We start from the raw sequence: 20,075 nt of genomic DNA, 5'->3' as shown, positions 1-20,075 counted from the left end.
AGGTTTTTGTACTTACCAACAAGTAGTCCATTGCCATACCGTCCATCCTGGAAGTGTTGATTGATGGTGCAGTGACGGAAGATGAAGGAGTCATGGACACTCCCAGGATATTTAGCCACGATGTTGGTGATCAATCCTTGGTGATCGACTATGGCCTGCACGTTGATGGAATGTGTGTGCTTCCTGTTGCGGTAGAGGTGTTCAGTTGCAGCAGGTGGCACAAGGCGTACATGTGTGCAGCCGATTGCACCAAGGACGTGTGGGAAGCCACTGATTGCGTAGAACCCCTGTTTTGTTTCCTGCTGCTTCTGCAGTGTGTTAGGGAAGCACATGTGGCGGGGTGTCAGTCGAATGATGGCATCCAGTACTTTGGGCAAAAAGGCGGAGAATGATGGTTGTGATATTCCGCCAACCAGGGCACCAGTTGTTTGAAAAGAGCCACTTGCCAGCATATGAAGTACGGCAAGCAGCTTTGTTTCTGTTGGGATGGTGTGGGGTGTCACCAAAGTGGGGGCCAACTGCTGTTCAATGTTTCGCAGCAGCTGCTGAATGGCCTGCCAGTTCAACCGGTACCTCTGTATCATGTCGTATTTCCTGAGGCCCTGAAGGGTTGTTCTTGGGCGGAATATCCTCTCCTGCCTTCTGCGCTGCCTTTTGGGTCCCTGCTGGTGTTGTTGTAGCTGCTGTTGTTGTTGCTGGGCTCTGCGTCTGCGTGCATGCTGGATTAGAATCACCTCCATGGCTCCCTGTTGCTGCTCTGCTGCTCTGCTGCTCTGCTGTTTGTTCTGTGTGTTCTGATTATATGCAGGTGTGTTTGCACCATTTTAACGCCTGCCCTGACCCAGATGTTAATTTTTTACGCAAATCGGGCTGTGCGTCATTTTCTGGCTCTGCCTCCCGCCCGTGCGTCATTTTTGCCCAAAAGCATAAATACGACGCACGGCCGTTTAAGCCATTTTTTGGACGGGAACGCCTACCTTGCATATAATTAACGCAAGTCGGGTTGCCGCATCCAAAAAATGACACACACGGGCGTCAAAGTTTAAATACGGGGCAACGTTTGTGCTGATTGTGCGTCAAAAATTTTGACTCACAATCAGCGCAGACGGAGTATAAATATGCCCCTTGGTGACTAATTATTTTGGGGAGATGACATAGATAAATGGTTTGTAGCCTATGAAGTGGCTCTAAGCGTACAAAGCTTTCTGAGGAGTCCTGGCGGGTAGCTTGTGGAGATGCATTCCAACAGGGGGGAGGGACTGTAGGAGGCTGGCCTGGTTTGTAGTGAGTACCAAGGGGTACTTACACCTTGCACCAGGTCCAGGTATCCCTTATTAGTGTAGAGGGGTGTCTAGCAGCTTAGGCTGATAGAAAAGGTAGCTTAGCTGAGCAGCTTAGGCTGAACTAGGAGGCCTGTAAAGCTCCTACTATACCACTGGTGTCATATGCACAATATCATAAGAAAACACAATACACAAATATACTAAAAATAAAGGTACTTTATTTTTATGACAATATGCCAAAAGTATCTCAGTGAGTACCCTCAGTATGAAAATAGCAAATATACACAAGATATATGTACACAATAGGTTGCAATGAGAGCACATAGGTACAGGGGCAACACAAACCATATACTCGAACCACGAATGGACCCCAAACCTATGTGACCTTGTAGAGGGACGCTGGGACTGTAAGAAAACAGTGAGGGTTAGAAAAATAGCCCACCCCAAGACCCTGAAAAGTGGGTGTAAAGTGCACCTAAGTTCCCCAAAGAGCACAGAAGTAGTGATAGGGAAATTCTGCAAGGAAGACCAACACCAGCAATGCAACAACGATGGATTTCCTGACGAGAGTACCTGTGGAACAAGGGGACCAAGTCCAAGAGTCACGATCAAGTCGGGAGTGGGCAGATGCCCAGGAAATGCCAGCTGTGGGTGCAAAGAAGCTGCCACCGAATGGTAGAAGCTGTGGATTCTGCAAGAACGACAAGGGCTAGAAACTTCCCCTTTGGAGGATGGATGTCCCACGTCGTGAAGAAGCTTGCAGAGGTGTTTCCGTGCAGAAAGGCCGCAAACAAGCCTTGCTAGCTGCAAGGGTCACGGTTAGGGTTTTTGGATGCTGCTGTGGCCCAGGAGGGATCAGGATGTCGCCAATTGCGTGAGGAGACAGAGGGGGCGTCCAGCAAGACAAAGAGCCCACTCAGAAGCAAGCAGCACCCGCAGAAGTGCCGGAACAGGCACTACGAAGATGAGTGAACCGGAGCTCACCCAAAGTCACAAAGGAAGGTCCCACGACGCCGGAGGACAACTCAGTAGATCGTGCACTGCATGTTAGAGTGTCGGGGACCCAGGCTTGGCTGTGCACAAAGGAAATCCTGGAAGAGTGCACAGGGGACGGAGCAGCTGCAAATCACGCGGTACCCAGCAATGCGGTCTAGCGTGGGGAGGCAAGGACTTACCTCCACCAACTTGGACTGAAGAGTCACTGGACTGTGGGAGTCACTTGGACAGAGTTGCTGAGTTCAAGGGACCTCACTCGTCGTGCTGAGAGGAGACCCAGAGGACCGGTGATGCAGTCTTTAGGTGCCTGCGGTTGCAGGGGGAAGATTCCGTCGACCCACGGGAGATTTCCTCTGAGCTTCTAGTGCAGAGAGGAGGCAGACTACCCCCACAGCATGCACCACCAGGAAAACAGTCGAGAAGGTGGCCAGATCAGCGTTACAAGGTCGCAGTAGTCGTCTTTGCTACTTTGTTGCAGTTTTGCAGGCTTCCAGAGCAGTCAGCAGTCGATTCCCTGGCAGAAGGTGAAGAAAGAGATGCAGAGGAACTCTGATGAGCTCTTGCATTCGTTATCTAAAGAATTCCCCAAAGCAGAGACCCTAAATAGCCAGAAAAGGAGGTTTGGCTACTTAGGAGGTTTGGCTACTTAGGAGAGAGGATAGGCTAGCAACACCTGGAGGAGCCTATCAGAAGGAGTCTCTGACGTCACCTGCTGGCACTGGCCACTCAGAGCAGTCCAGTGTGCCAGCATCACCTCTGTTTCCAAGATGGCAGAGGTCTGGAGCACACTGGAGGAGCTCTGGGCACCTCCCAGGGGAGGTGCAGGTCAGGGGAGTGGTCACTCCCCTTTCCTTTGTCCAGTTTCGTGCCAGAGCAGGGCTGGGGGATCCCTGAACCGGTGTAGACTGGCTTATGCAGAAATGGGCACCATCTGTGCTCATGAAAGCATTTCCAGAGGCTGGGGGAGGCTACTCCTCCCCAGCCCTAACACCTTTTTCCAAAGGGAGAGAGTGTAACACCCTCTCTCTGAGGAAGTACTTTGTTCTGCCTTCCTGGGCCAAGCCTGGCTGGACCCTAGGAGGGCAGAAACCTGTCTGAGGGGTTGGCAGCAGCTGCAGTGAAACCCCGGGAAAGGCAGTTTGGCAGTACCCAGGTCTGTGCTAGAGACTCTTGGATCATGGAATTGTCACCCCAATGCCATTATGGCATTGGGGTGACAATTCCATGATCTTAGACATGTTACATGGCCATGTTCGGAGTTACCATTGTGACGCTATACATATGTAGTGACATATGTATAGTGCACGCATGTAATGGTGTCCCCGCACTCACAAAGTCCGGGGAATTTGCCCTGAACAATGTGGGGGCATTTTGGCTAGTGCCAGGGTGCCCACACACTAAGTAACTTAGCACCCAACCTTTACCAGGTAAAGGTTAGACATATAGGTGACTTATATGTTACTTAAGTGCAGTGGTAATTGGCTGTGAAATAACGTGGACGTTATTTCACTCAGGCTGCAATGGCAGGCCTGTGTAAGAATTGTCAGGGCTCCCTATGGGTGGCAAAAGAAATGCTGCAGCCCATAGGGATCTCCTGGAACCCCAATACCCTGGGTACCTCAGTACCATATACTAGGGAATTATAAGGGTGTTCCAGTATGCCAATGTAAATTGGTGAAATTGGTCACTAGCCTGTTAGTGACAATTTGGAAAGAAATGAGAGAGCATAACCACTGAGGTTCTGGTTAGCAGAACCTCAGTGAGACAGTTAGTCATAACGCAGGTAACACATAGAGGGCACACTTACGAGCACTGGGGCCCTGGCTGGCAGGGTCCCGGTGACACATACACTAAAACAACATATAAACAGTGAAATATGGGGGTAACATGCCAGGCAAGATGGTACTTTCCTACAGGGACACACTGTTAACACTGGAGGTAGAGGAACAACACACTACACTGCAATGAAAGCCATTCTTGTCAACAAATTTGGTCTGACCCCTGAGGAATAGAGGCAGAGATTCAGTGTTCAGTGGAAGCTGCAAAATCTCATCACAAACATGGATGGATTTCCTTGACTATGTCAGCAAGGCACTGAAGGGCTGGGTGGGGGACAGCAAGGTTGATAATAATAATGGGTTGTCCAACTTAATTTTGAAGGAGGACATACTTGATAGTTGTTTTACAGAACTGCACCAAAACCTGGTTGATAGCAGCTGACTGACCCCAGGAAGCTTGCGGAGCAGACAGACATCCGCGTCAGCACCAGAGTGTCCAAGAAGATATCTGGGAGGGACTCCCAAAAGGTTGGTCAGGGTTCCCACCAGAAGAAGGAGGGGGTGATAAAAGAAAGGAGTTCTCTTCAGGACCCAAAATAGTTCACAGGGGAAAGGGTCCTATTCCCAATCTGGCACCAGAAAAAGAGCTTCCCTGACAAGAGTCAGAAATAATCTCCCAAATGCTATGAGTGTTTTGAGTGTTGGCACTGTAAGGGGATCCCAAGTGCCCAAAAAGAGCACCTCCTCCCACTGGAGGATAGATGCCAGGGGTAGTGAGTATGGTGTTTGGGGATGAATTTGTCCCACTAAGTGTGGGGGAACTCAGAGAGGTTACTTTAGTGTCCCTGGGTGATGGAAAGATGGTTCCTAAAATCCATGTGCCCTCTAATACTGCAAAGTATAGGCAATGGGTTACCAACAATGGACAAGGTGCTGAGGCTCTAAGGGACACAGGAGCCAGCATGACTATGGTAAGGACTCAGCTGGTGACCCCAGGGCAAATTATATACAATACATTCCACCAGGTTGTGGTAACAGACAAATGTGAGAGTCACTATCCAGTGGCCCTTGTTCCAATAGTGATGGTGGGGGGGTGTATCAGATTTTCTGAAAGTTGCAGTGAGCCCTGCATGCCTGTGGATTGTTTGTTAGGAAATGATATTGAGCACACTACATGTAAGGTGGTGGAGGTCAGGTCACACTTGGGAATTTTGAGATTCCCCGAGTGAGTGTGTACAACCATCAGGTCCATGGTTGCCCAGTAAGGGAGTCAGTGAAGTCTGGAACCTGGAAGAAAGGTCCAGAAAGCTACCAAAAGGATAAAGGGCAAGGGGTTTGGGAAACTAGCCCCTGAAGGTCTCCCAGCTGAGGTGGATGGGATGCTAGAAGAGGTGGCTCTGGAGCCTAGTAAAGAGGACATAACCTCTCTAGGTGACCTACCTAAACTTGCTGGATGGCAAGTGGAAGGAGGACCCATCAGAGAGGAATTCTGCAAGGTGCAGAGGGAATGCACAGCCCTTGAGGACATAAGGCAACAGGTTGAAGCCCAGGCAGCAGATGATGCCTTTGGTAATCACCTCATTTACTGGGAGGATAACCTCCTGTGTAGTGAGCCTAAGGCACCTGTGTAGAGGGCAGCAAGGACCCTGGTTGTCCCCCAATGCTACAGGGCCATCCTTCTGGGGTTGGCTCACAAGATACCCCTGGGAGCACATCTGGACCAGGATACGATCTTTGACAGGCTTGTCCCCCCCTTTTACTGGTTCCAGGTGAAGGTTTCCTCAGATGTCTTGTGTAGGACCTGCTTGTCTGCCAGGCCAGTGGGAAGACAGGGCAGAAGCTGAGAGCTCCCCTGAGTCCCCTACCTGTTGGCAACCCCTTTGAAAGGATGGGCATCAACATTGTTGGGCTTATTGATCCCCAGGCAGCCTCTGGCTGCAGGTTCCTCCTGGTTCTGGTGGATCATTCCACAAGATACACAGAGGCCATCCCTCTGAGGAATTCAACAGCCGTAGTGGAGATTTTACCTGAGTAGGTGTCCCCAAGGAAGTGGTGTCTGATGGGGGCACCAACTTCAAGTCTGCATAAGTGCAGTCAATGTGGAGAGAGGGTGGAATTACCTACCATCCACAAACAAATGGGCTTGTTCAGAGTTTCAACAAGACTCTAAAGGGCATGATCAAGGGCCTGTCTGAGGCCCTGGGGCATAAGTGGGACATCCTCTTGTCATGCCTACTCTTTGCTTACAGAGAGGTACCACAAACGCGGGTTGGATTTAGCCCCTTTGAGCTTCTGTATGGTCATCCTGTAAGGGAATCTCTCAGTCTGGTGAAAGACAGGTGGGAGCAAGCTTTCAAACCACTACCTCCCCCATGCCAGTATTCTGAAACCAGATGCCCAGGTTGTGGAAACAAGCTTCTGTAAACTTGGAGGCCAGCCAGGATATAAAGAAACATAGGTATGACTAGATGATTACCACTGTGGAATTCCAGCCTAGGCAGAAAGTGTGGGTGATGGAGCCAGTGGAGCCTGGGGCCCTCTAAGACTGTTAGACCGGGCCCTATGAGATTGTTTAGAGGAAGGGGCGAAGGGCACCTACATGGTGGACCTGAAGTCCCCCAGGAATCCCCAGAGGGTACTCCATATCAACTGTCTCAAACCACACTTTGAGAGGTCTGATGTCACTATGTTGTCGGTGACAGATGGAGGGGAGGAGAAGGAGGAGAGTGAACCTCTCCCTGACCTTCCAGCATCCAAAGAGAAGGATGGGTCCATGGATGGTGTAAACCTTTCCCCTACCCTGACTTCCGAACAACAGAGAGATTGTCAGCAGTTGCAGGGACAATTCTCTTCTCTGTCCTCCATCACTCGTGAAATGACCCACCTGTCTACATATGATATTGACACAGAGGCTCTCCCCTTGACAATAATAAAATCTATAAGCTGTCTGAAACAGTGGGGCCAGCATCAAAAATGAGGTTTCTGAGATGCTGAATTGGGGGTGATTTATCCCTCCCGTACCTCTGGTCCAGCTCTGTGGTGCTGGTGTAAAAAGCTGCCCCACTGGAAACTGCACCCAAACTCAGTTTCTGTGTAGATTACAGGGGACTCAACTCAGCCACCAAGACTGATGCTCATCCCATCCCCTGGGCTGATGAGCTGATTGGTAGGTTAAGAGCTTCTCAGTTCCAGAGTACTTTGGACCTTACTTCAGGATACTAGCAGATTGCCCTAACTGATGGGGCCAAAGAGAGGTCAGCCTTCTCCACTCCAGAGGGCCACTACCAGTTCAAAGTGATGCCTTTTGGACTCAAGAATGCCTCTGCCACCATCCAATGGCTGGGGAACCAAGTGTTGGCTGGTATGGAGCCCTTCAGTCCGCTTACTTGGATGACTGGAAGAACCACCTGTTTTATCTGCAGGAAGTGCTTCAGGCCCTGCAATAGGCAGGCCGACTATCAGGGCCAGTAAGTGCCAGATAGGGGAGGAGATCTGTGGTGTACTTGGGGCACGTAGAGGGCAAGGGTAAGGTGCAGTCCCTACAGGCCAAGATAGAGACTAACATGGCCTAGTAGCCCCCCAAAACCAAGACTGAGGTAAGAGCCTTCTTAGGCCTCACTGGGTACTACAGGAGGGTTTTCAAGGAATATGGCATTATTGTTCACCCCTTGACAGAGCTGACTTCAAATAAGCAGCCCAGAAATGTGATTTGGACAGAGGCATGCCAAAAAGCATTTGACTCCCTAAAGCAGGCCATGTGCACAGCCCCTGTGATCAAGGCTACTTATTTTTCCATGGAATTCTTTGTTTAAACTGATACCTCAAAGCATGCCACAGGAGCAGTACTTTCACAACTTAATGATATGGTCCTAGCCCGATCTGTAGCTTTCATCTCTAGTAGGTTACTTCCAAGGGAACAGAGGTGGAGTGCTATTGAAAGGGACGCCTTTGCATTGGTCTTGGCACTGAAAAAAGTGATACAATACCTGTTTGGGACTCACATCCGGATTCATACAGATCACAGGCCACTCAAGTGACTATTGCAAATGAGGGATGAGAATCCAAATTTGTTGAAGTGGTACATCTCCATACAGAGTATGGACTTTACGGTGGAACATAGACCTGGGTCAGACCATGCCAATACTGATGGTCTTGCTAGGTTCTTCTGCCTTAGTGATGAGAATTCCCTGGAGGTTGGGTAGTTCTCTCTACTTTCAGCTGGGGGAGACACGTGTTAGACCTGACAGCCTTAGGGTGGACATCCCCCAAACTTTTTGCCTGTTTGCCTCACATTTTTGCTGATTTGTTTTTGTTGACCATTAGACTTTGAACACTTTACCACTGCTGTCCAGTGCTAAAATGCATGTGCTCTCTCCTCTCAACATGGTTTGATTGGTACATCCAAAACTGGCCTCTTTCTTTACTTATAAGTCCCTAATAACATTGTAATGGGTTCTTTATCTCCAGGTGGAAGAGATATTGGAATAATTCTATAGGCGCAGGTTTGAGAGGATAAGTGATTTATTTAGATTCAATTAAGGCTGCCTTTTTACTCCTTGTTTTTTCTTCAGGGTAATTTCCTGTTACATTCATCCAGAACCTTTTCTCTCTTTTCAGGGCTCTTATCGAGGTCCCGCTGTGGTCTGGTCCTGATTTGGAAGAGGTCCGGTCTTTTCCCTTGTGGCAGCAGCCCAGGTTTTCCCCAAATTAAAAGAAGAACAAAAAAATAGGTAAGTGTAGAGGTAAGGTAGGGTCTACATAGGGTTAATAGGGTGGTGGGAGGGTAGGTACGTGTGAGGTTTGTGCTGGGATAACTTTCATTCAATGGTGAGTGTCGCCTTCCCGTGAGTTCCCTAGTTTCACTCTCTTGTTGTGGGTTTTTCTCTCTTTTCTTTCTTCCGGACTTCCCCGTCAAGTCAGGGAGGAATAGTCAGTATGGCTTCCCTTGTTTTACGGCCCCTTCGTGGTCTCCCGACTTCTCTCCGGTAGGGGCTGGAGGCGGCTGCGGCCTCCTTCCTTCTCCGGCGTCTCGCCTCTCGCGTCGGACTTTGTTCCAGTGTTCTTCAACTCCCCCGTCTCTCTCTCCTTGGTTCACGTCTCTTCGGTCTCCTCCTGTTCTCTCCTCAGCTCCTTAGCTGGTCCGTAGTCCCTTTTCTTAGTCGACGAGACGCCTTCTGCGTCTGACATCATCCCTACGCGGCTCTCTCGAGTGCCCCGGAGGTATGGCAATACGGCCCCTGTAGTTGTACTTGCACCGGCGTCAACGGATGTCCGGTTACAGACATACACTGCATGTGCCCAGCACCTGTAATTTAAATGCTACTAGTGGGACTGCAGCACTGCTTGTGTCACCCACTCAAGTAGCTCTTAAACATGTTTCAGGCCTGCCATTGCGGAGTCTATATGTGTAGTTTACATTGCCATGTTGACTTGGCATTAAAAACCTCTTGCCATGCCTTAAACCCCCCTTTTATTACTTATAAGTCACCCCTAAGGTAGGCCCTAGGCAGCCCATAGTCTGTATAGGCGGTGTCCTGCTTCAACACAAAGGGCTGCCTAACCCCCTGCAGTGAGCCTGGAGCCAGGGCAGAAAGAATGGACCTCTGTGTTCTTCAAAGGCGCATCTTTGAAGTACACCTCCTTCAAAAGCACTACTGGGTATAAGTACTGTACCTCTGACCCTACCAGGTCAGTACACTGCTGGACCTGTGAAGAACTCTACCAGGAAGAAGGACTGCTGAGTTGCAACAATGACAGGCACTCTGGACTGCTGGACTGCTGGACTGCTGCTCTGGAAAAACTGTGTTTCTGCTGTGCTGCCCTGATGCCTGCTGCCCTCTGCTGAGGAAAGACTAGGTTACTTGAACCGAAAGTGACTCCAAGGGATTGCAAGTTTGCCTCCTGTTCTGATGTCTCAGGGACTTTAAAACTAAAGACTTCTCCTCAATCAACAAACATCACCTGGACTTTGCTTGTTGAAAGACCTACTCTGCCAAGTGGTGCCAACCCAGTCAAGGGCCCTTGGAAGTGAGTAGAAAGTACTGCAATGACCAGAACACACGCATCTTCATCTGAACTGGCACATCTTCACCGTTGTGTATAAAAAAAAAACAGCGCATTTTACTCAGAACCACTGCATTGCCTCCAGAACCACATCTTCGGAACCAACACATTGCTGCCACTGCATCGAGATCGAGGCATCCCCTCCAATGTGGATTAACCCAGCGCATCACACTCAGAGCCGCCCTCTTGGAACAAGCGCTTCGCTCAACGGAACCAAAGCATCACCACAGTTGCATGGAGAAAGCTGGCCCAACATCCCACGAGCATGGGACCATCATGAATCTTTTGCTGCTACAAGAATTAAGGATGAAAATACTGTTGCTCAGCGGGCCCTGCATGGACCCTGTAGCCTGCCTGTGCTCCATTGCAGGTGGCCTGAACTTCTGACTTTGTCCCGGTACAGCATGACCAGATACCCCATTAGGTGCTTATTGCTTCTAAGTGCTATTTTTGTATATATTCTTCAAAAACTAAACCTCTGCTTATTGCATTTTTGTCGTTTTGGTCTTGTGGTATTAATTCAAATCTAGTCTATTTTTCAAACCTGGTGTGGAGTCCTTTTGTGTTGCCTTTCTGTTGAAAAATGGCCTCTCTGAAGAGTCACCCCAAACATTTTGCCTTCCTCCTCCTCTTTTTCTGACCTCGTTTTTGTTGGCTTGAGAACTCTGGGCACTTTACCACTGCTAACCAGTGCTAAAGTGCATGTGATCTCTCCTTAAAACATGGTAACATTGGCTCATGCCCAATCAGCATATTTCATTTACTTGTAAGTCCCTAGTAAAGTGCCCTACATGTGCCCAGGACCTGTGCATTCTATGCTACTACTGGGCCTGCAGCACTGATTGTCCCACCCACGCAAATAGCCCCTTAACCATGTCTCTGCCCTGCTATTGCAAGGCCTGTGTGTGCAGCTTCACTGTGTAGGAGGCTGGCCTCGCTTGTAGTGGGTACCAAGGGGTACTTACAATCTGTACCAGGTCCAGTTATCCCTTATTAGTGTAGAAGAGGTGTTTCTAGCAGCTTAGGCTGATAGAAGGTAGCTATAGCAGAGCAGCTTAGGCTGAACTAGGAGACATGCAAAGCTCCTACTATACCACTGGTGTCATATGCACAATATCATAAGAAAATACAATACACAGATATACTAAAAATAAAGGTACTTTATTTTTATGACAATATGCCAAAAGTATCTCAGTGAGTACCCTCAGTATGAGGATGCCAAATATACACAAGATATATGTACACAATACCAAAAATATGCAGTAATAGCAAAAGGAAGTAATGCAAGCAATGTAAAGTTACAGTAGATTGCAATAGGATCACATAGGTATAGGGGCAACACAAACCATATACTCCAAAAGTGGAATGCGAACCACGAATGGACCCCAAACCTATGTGAGCTTGTAGAGGGTCGCTGGGACTGTAAGAAAACAGTGAGGGTTAGAAAAATAGCCCACCCCAAGACCCTGAAAAGTAGGTGTAAAGTGCACCTATATTCCCCAGAGAGCACAGAAGTCGTGATAGGGGAATTCTGCAAGGAAGACCAACACCAGCAATGCAACCAAAGTGGATTTCTGGACAAGAGTACCTGTGAAACAAGGGGACCAAGTCCAAGAGTCGCGACAAAGTCGAGATTGGGCAGATGACCAGGAAATGCCAGCTGAGGGTGCAAAGAAGCTGCCACCAGATGGTAGGAGCTGTGGATTCTGCAAGAACGAAGAGGGCTAGAAACTTCCCCTTTGGAGGATGGATGTCCCACGTCGTGAAGAAGCTTGCAAAGGTATTCCCACGCAGAAAGACCACAAACAAGCCTTGCTAGCTGCAAGGGTCGTGGTTAGGGTTTTTGGATGCTGCTGTGGCCCAGGAGGGACCAGGATGTCGCCACTTGGATGAGGAGACAGAGGGGGCACCCAGCAAGTTAGGGAGTCCTCACAAAAGCAGGCAGCACCCACGGAAGTACCGGAACAGGCACTTGGAAGAGGAGTGAACCGGAGCTCACCCGAAGACACAAAAGGGAGTCCCACGACACCGGAGGACATCTCAGGAGGTTGTGCACTGCAGGTTAGAGTGTCGGGGACCCAGGCTTGGCTGTGCACGAAGGAAATCCTGGAAGAGTGCACAGGAGCCGGAGCAGTTTCAAATCACGCGGTACCCAGCAATGCAGTCTAGTGTGGGGAGGCAAGGACTTACCTCCACCAAACTTGGACTGAAGAGTCACTGGACTGTGGGAGTCACTTGGACAGAGTTGCTGAGTTCCAGGGACCACGCTCGTTGTGCTGAGAGGGGACCCAGAGGACCAGTGATGCAGTCTTTTGTTGCCTGCGGTTGCAGGGGGAAGATTCTGTCGACCCACAGGAGATTTCTTCAGAGCTCCTGGTGCAAGAAGGAGGCAGGCTACCCCCAGAGCATGCACCAACAGTCGAGAGGGTGGCAGGATCAGCGATACAAGGTTGCAGTAGTCGTCTTTGATACTTTGTTGCGGTTTTGCAGGCGTCCTGAGCAGTCAGCGGTCGATCCTTTGGCAGAAGGTGAAGAGAGAGATGCAGAGGAACTCTGATGAGCTCTTGCATTTGTTATCTAAAGAATTCCCCAAAGTAGAGACCCTAAATAGCCAGAAAAGGAGGTTTGGCTACCTAGGAAGGAGTATAGGCTAGTAACACAGGTAAGAGCCTATGAGAAGGAGTCTCTGACGTCACCTGCTGGCACTGGCCACTCATAGCAGTCCAGTGTGCCAGCATCACCTCTGTTTCCAAGATGGCAGAGGTCTGGAGCACACTGGAGGAGCTCTGGGCACCTCCCCTGGGAGGTGCAGGTCAGGGGAGTGGTCACTCCCCTTTCCTTTGTCCAGTTTTGCGCCAGAGCAGGGCTGGGGGATCCCTGAACCGGTGTAGACTGGCTTATGCAGAGATGGGCACCATCTGTGCCCATCAAAGCATTTCCAGAGGCTGGGGGAGGCTACTCCTCCCCAGCCCTGACACCTTTTTCCAAAGGGAGAGGGTGTAACACCCTCTCTCTGAGGAAGTCCTTTGTTCTGCCTTCCTGGGACAAGCATGGCTGGACCCCAGGAGGGCAGAAACCTGTCTGAGGGGTTGGCAGCAGCAGCAGCTGCAGTGAAACCCCGGGAAAGGTAGTTTGGCAGTACCCGGGTCTGTGCTAGAGACTCTGGGGATCATGGAATTGTCACCCCAATGCTAATGGCATTGGGGTGACAATTCCATGATCTTAGACATGTTACATGGCCATGTTCGGAGTTACCATTGTGACGCTATACATAGGTAGTGACCTATGTATAGTGCACGCGTGTAATGGTGTCCCCGCACTCACAAAGTCTGGGGAATTTGCCCTGAACGATGTGGGGGCACCTTGGCTAGTGCCAGGGTGCCCATACACTAAGTAACTTAGCACCCAACCTTTACCAGGTAAAGGTTAGACATATAGGTGACTTATAAGTTACTTAAGTGCAGTGGTAAATGGCTGTGAAATAACGTGGACGTTATTTCACTCATGCTGCAGTGGCAGGCCTGTGTAAGAATTGTCAGAGCTCCCTATGGGTGGCAAAAGAAATGCTGCAGCCCATAGGGATCTCCTGGAACCCCAATACCCTGGGTATCTCAGTACCATATACTAGGGAATTATAAGGGTGTTCCAGTATGCCAATGTGAATTGGTGAAATTGGTCACTAGCCTGTTATTGACAATTTGGAAAGCAGAGAGAGCATAACCACTGAGGTTCTGGTTAGCAGAGCCTCAGTGAGACAGTTAGTCATCACACAGGGAACACATACAGGGCACACTTATGAGCACTGGGGCCTTGGCTGGCAGGGTCCCAGTGACACATACACTAAAACAACAGATATACAGTGAAATATGGGGGTAACATGCCAGGCAAGATGGTACTTTCCTACACACTGCCACTTCAACTTGGCATTAAAACTACTTTCCAAGCCTTAAACTGCCTTTTATTATATATTGTGATCCCTAAGGTGAGCCCTAGGTAGCCCACATGGCAGGGTGCAATGTAAGTAAGAGGCAGGACATGTACTTGTAAATTTTACATCTCCCATAGTCGTGTTTTACTATGGTGAAGCCTACTCCCCTCATAGACCAGCATTGGAAATTCCTTTATATACTTTTAAGTGTTCATGTCTGATCTGAAAGGAGTAGCATAGTCATGTTTGGTATTGTTGGACTGGTAGTGAGAAACCCTGATTAATGGCGAAGTTGGATTTAACATTACTATTTTGAAATGCCTCTTTTAAAAAGTATGCATTTCTCTGCACTTACTGCTCTCTGTGCCTTAAAGCCTGTCTCTAATCCACGTCTGGTCTGTGCTGGTTGCCAGTTCTCCCTGTGCATTCCACCCAGACAGTCATAAACACGGGGCACTCAGCTGCATCTGCATTCATCTGCATACTGATGGGTCTTCCTAGGGAGGAAGGGTGGAGGGGCTCTCACACTTCAAAGGCTAGTGGTCTGACCCCACAAAAAGGACTGATTTCCCCCCACTGAGCTCCTGGCAGACAGGACTGGGTTGAAAAGGGAACTGGTGCACTTCAAAACCACCCTTTGAAGTCTCCTCTACTTCAAAGGCACATTTGGGTATATTTACTGGGCCTGTGACTCCCTCAAATCAGACACTTCTGGACCTACAACTGGACTTTGTCAGAAGGTCTGCTGTACTGCACAAAGGACTCATCTAGACTGCTTTTCTGGAAGGACTACTGTCCTGCCTGCTGCTCCCTGACTCTGCTGGAAGGACTTTGCCTTCCCCTTAAGTGATCTCAAAGGGATTTGGAGTGAGCTTGCCTCCTGTTAAGAAGTACAAGGGCCATCAAAGACTTCACCAAAGAAAGAGAGAAAATCCACTACCCGGAAAACCGGTGCAAAGCCTTCAACAATCACGGCATCACCTACCGAATCAACACAGAGTCGTGTCACAGCTGAAAAATCATTGCAGCTCCTCCCGAATTGACTCAGCACCTGTTTCATAATCAGCACATTTTAGATTTTCCATGCAATGTCCCTGGGTGTCAAAATATCCCAGCACCGCAGTAAGGAGCCATGGTTGCGCACCCAGAAATCGACGCATTGCCTTGCCCACAAGGAAAGAATTGACGCATCACCTTTGCTCCACCTGAAAACTCAATGTAATGCTTTACTTTCTGATGTATCACTTCCTCTGTGACCCTCTGTATCGTTATTTGTGATGCATCCTACGTTCTTTGTGCTAAAAAGATACAACCATTGATTCCTAAGGATTTAGACGTCTCTAAACTTCTGAAAAGTGATATCTTGACTTGTGCGTATTGATTCTTGTCATTTTGGTCTTAGTTTATTCAGATAAATATCATCTATTTTTCCAAATGAACTGGTGTGGAGACGTTTTGTGGTGTTTTCACTGTGTTACTATATGACTTACTGCACAGGTACTTTACACATTGTCTTCTACGTTAAGCCTGCCTGCTCTGTGCCAAGCTACTCAGGGGTAAGCCCAGGATAATTTAGGTTGTGTTCTGACTTATGCTAACTAAGATTGTGGTCCCTACTCAGACAAGGTGCATACCTGTGCCAACTAGAGACCCAATTTCTAATACTCTCAAATTAAGTCTGATTGCTCTGTGCCTAGCAACCAGAGAGTGGGCACACTTTAATTTAGGTTGTGTATCTGACTTACCCTGACTAGGATTGTGTTCCTGCTTGGACAAACTACATACCTCTGCCAACCAGAAACCCAATTTCTAACAGGGCTTTGTGTCTCAAGGGTAGTTTATCTTTGGCATGATTCTGCCACTTTTAATATTTACTATCATATCTGTCATGTTGTACTGGTTTATCAAGTATTTTGAACAGCAGTAGGAAAAATGATGTCATCAGTGATGTGATCAGTGATGTCATCAATGATGTCATTTGAGATGCCCAAAAAGTCTTTAAGTCTTTGTAGGTGTTAGAGTCTCAGTAGCCGCCCCACTGTTCCCTGATTCGACTGCTTCCCCTCTGCTGGAGCTGACCGTGAGCTAGCAGTTCTTTTCAGCCTCCTTTGAGGTCACATCAGTAGTTGATCTAGGCTGTCTTTGGCTGCTTGCGGGGGCTCTGGTTCACAACTGGTCCTGTAGTGTGTGGTGCAGTCCCACCAAAACAGGTCAAGTTCTTGCAGGAGATCAGGCACATTTGCTAGGGGGGTGGGCAGCACAACTCAGGTCATGAAGCTATCTTAAATGGAGTGACAGTTATGGTCACTCTGCTGTTTCACTATATGGCACCGGGGCTCAGTTCATACTGCAAATTGTCATTTCTGGTACCGAGGCTCAGATTTTTCTGCATCTTCACAGTTTGGACATAGTGGCTCTGTGGCACAGTGATCCTTCTACAGTTGCACACTTAGGGGCAGATTTAAGAAAAGTGGTGCTGCACTCAGTGCAGTACCACTTTTCCTGTGCCTATTAGCCACTATTGATGTACTGTTCAGGGTTACTGCCAAACCTTTGGCGCTTGCCCTGAACAGCACATAGGGGCCCACTGTAACCAATGGTGTGCTCCCTTTTAATGCCTGCTCTGAGCAGGCGTTTAAAGTAGCCGCAAAAAATGGCACAGTGGAATCTCTTAGATTCCACTGTACCATTTTTGCGGTCCCCCTAATGGGAGAACGCCCCCTTTGCATACATTATGCATGCTGCATGCATAATGTGGCGCAAAGGGTTACAAAGTGGCACAATGCATGCATTGTGCCACTTTGTAAATATGGCGTGGCAATTTTTGAAGCCTAACACCACATTTGTGTAAAAAAATAAAGCTAATGTGGCGCTAGAGCTTCACAAATCTGGGCCTTAGGACACAATTGCTCAGCCAAGACACGTGTGTATAATTTAACATAACTTCACGCTTGATGCACAATGACTCAGGACATGTTGAAGCCTCACGTTTCAGCACAGCAGTTCAGGACTTGCCACACTTCACGATTCCCATCTGGAATTGCAGGGAGGAATGTGGGAACCACCAAACTCAGGGCATGCAAATTGCTTTCCATAGTCTTCCAATTTTACCAATCCACTGTACCAGCTTGACGCTGCAACTCGCTCCTCCTAGACAGTAACTCCTTCTGCAGATTTGCAGGCTCTTTCCTCTCTATGCAGGAAGCAGACAGGCTAATTTCTAGGCATGGAATGGACTCAGGTGATGCCCCCCTCACCTCTGGAATATTGACTGTCTGGTAGGCACCAGCTCTATGGGCACAGCAGACTTCTGAATAGTCTGCAAATCACTTCCATCCTTGACAATAGTGAACTTGGAGCTGGAACAAAAAGACGGTCTTTTGGTCCCATTTTTATACAGTCAAAGCAGAGAGGAGAAGTGGATCCACTATCTAGACTTTGAGAGCTTAGTTGTGCTCATTTTACATAATTATGGGCCCAAATTTATGCGGGGCCTACATGTCCTACCTGCAGCTTCAGGGACCACCACCTCTCTGGGGCAATTTATTCCAATTAAGGGGGGCAAGGTGGACCCCCACAGCCCCGGGCACTGCCACCTCCCTGGGGCTGAAAACAAAACTAATGAAGGGGGGCAGTCGCGGAACGGCGACCTCAGGGACTGCAACCTATCTGGGGCTAGCTTAAGCATTGGAGGGGGGCATGCAGCACCCCTCATGGAGCCTATCAAGGCCCTGGGGCCACCACCCTTTAGGACCAGACCCCGGGGACATAGCTGTTTGCTCCGACTTGGCGGGAGCTTTGACTGCTCCTGCCAAGTCAGAGCAAATAATCTGCTTCCAGGCTGGAAACAGAGGTTTAATCTCTGCCTGCAGAGATGCAGGCAGGGAAAGAGATGAAACTATTGCTCTTCCACACAGAGAGCTGCATGTTTCGCAGCTCCCTCTGTGCAAGAACAATTATGGCTCCTGCAGGAGGCAGAGAGCCGGGTGGGACAGTGAAGGCCTTGAAGCTCCCCCTGCAGTCCCAGCACTGTTTACTGGATGCCACGGGGGGCACCATGAAGACATGGCTGGGCACAAGAATGAGGTCCCTAGGGCCAAATTTAGCCCGGGCAGGGGGGCTTGCTGGCCCCCCTCCTCTTAATATTTATGGCAAGCCCTGAGAGCTGGGGTCCCTGGGGCAGAAATTGGCCCAGAGAGGGGGGGCCGAACAGCCCCACCCCCTAGATTCCATGGTTCTCCCTTTAAATTACTACTAGTATGCAAATGTGCTAATCACCTGGAAGCTCCACTTGCTTGGCCCTGCACTGTCCATCGTAGTAGTATGCAAAGCTCTTCCCACATTTTACTAGGATGATGGACACCTTTCCAAAGAGACCTCCAGTGCTTTTCTCGCTGATTTTGACAGCACATTCTTGATTCTGAGGAATATGAGGACATAGCCTCAAAACAAAGAAGCACTTACTTCATAAAGATAACAGGAAGGACCCTGGTTTAGTGGAGATTTACGTCTTTATAGTCTTGTTGGCTTCTCTATTAGAGGATTCATGTTATCACAGATTTCTAGAGAAAGAGACAAAAGCAACAATCAGGTTGTCAAATGTGACATTTCCTTGTGCTCCATTACACAGCCGTACTGTAGAATGCATACTGGACATTTATCCTGGGAGGCAGTAAGAACTCAACTTGGGTAGATATTTTGCGCAAAGCGGTGGAATCATGTTGGATATAAGGGACAGGTGAGGTTCCTTTGTGACCGAGGCACACAGGTACTGACACACCCAGGGGCATAGCTTCAGAGGGTGTGTGTAGGGTATTACACCTCCCTAATAAATGTATTTTCTGATAAACAGCTGCTTTCAGTTGGGTATGGGGAGGTGTTTGTCAGATTTCACCAGAAATTCTTACACACACACAGAAAAAATGTGCACACACTCCCTCTCTCTGTTTGAAAAGACTTAAAAATGTTGTTTATTTCACAGAATAATGTGCTTTCTCTAACCTAGTACACCTACCAATCCGCATTCCTCTCCCTTTCCACTGCCTTTTAGGCCACTCTCATGCACCTTGCTTGTCTATAATATATTTTAACATCATGTGCCAGCGTGATTGTCGGGTAATCTGAAGCTCGCAGCCCCCAAGTCATACTGACAAAACTAGGCCCCTGGACACTCCCACACAAACAGTCAGGCACACCCACTCACAGACCCACTTATAGACTCACACAGTCACTCACAGACCCACTTAGACGCTCATGCACCCAGTCACAGACCTTAGATTTCCTTGCACCATTTTTTCTGTCCCCCCCTAAGGGGGGAATGCCTCTCTTGCATACATAGGGGGTCATTCTGACCTCGGCGGTAAAAGTCGCTTACCGCCGGCCAGAAGGCCGCCATAACACCGCCGCGGTAAACCGCCACGGTCATTCTGACCCGCAACTGGCAAACCGCCAAAAACCCGACATCCACAATAATCCGCCACACCAAAGGTCAGCGGGAAACTGGCGATGACCAAACCTCCACCGTCACGCCAACAGAAATACGCCCATGCCATTCCGACCTACAAATCCCCGCAGCGGTCTTTCAACCGCGGTATTCCATTGGCAGTACACACCGCCGTGGTCAAAATACACACACCTTTACAAAACATATCCACATTGGATAATTCAAAATACACACACCTGAGACACATACACACACCACTCCCACACACCCAATCCAGTATAAAACACACACCCACATCACCCACAAACCCCTACGACCACAATTGCGAGTGAAGGACAGAGAGAGAGAGCACAGCATAGAGTACACCATCACACAGAGGCAAATCACAACATCACCCACACACTTTCCACGCACAAAACACCATACACCACCACACTCACCACACTCTACAACACATACACCACCCCTCACCTCATCCACACCACCCCATGGCACCCCAAAGACACCCCAGGTTCTCTGACGCAGAACTCAGGGTCATGGTGGAGAAAATAGTTTGTGTAGAGCCCCAGCTCTTCGGGGCACAG

This window comes from Pleurodeles waltl, chromosome 8 (assembly GCF_031143425.1).
Source record: "Pleurodeles waltl isolate 20211129_DDA chromosome 8, aPleWal1.hap1.20221129, whole genome shotgun sequence".
Taxonomy (NCBI): domain Eukaryota; kingdom Metazoa; phylum Chordata; class Amphibia; order Caudata; family Salamandridae; genus Pleurodeles; species Pleurodeles waltl.
Note: the sequence above shows the minus strand (reverse complement) of the source record.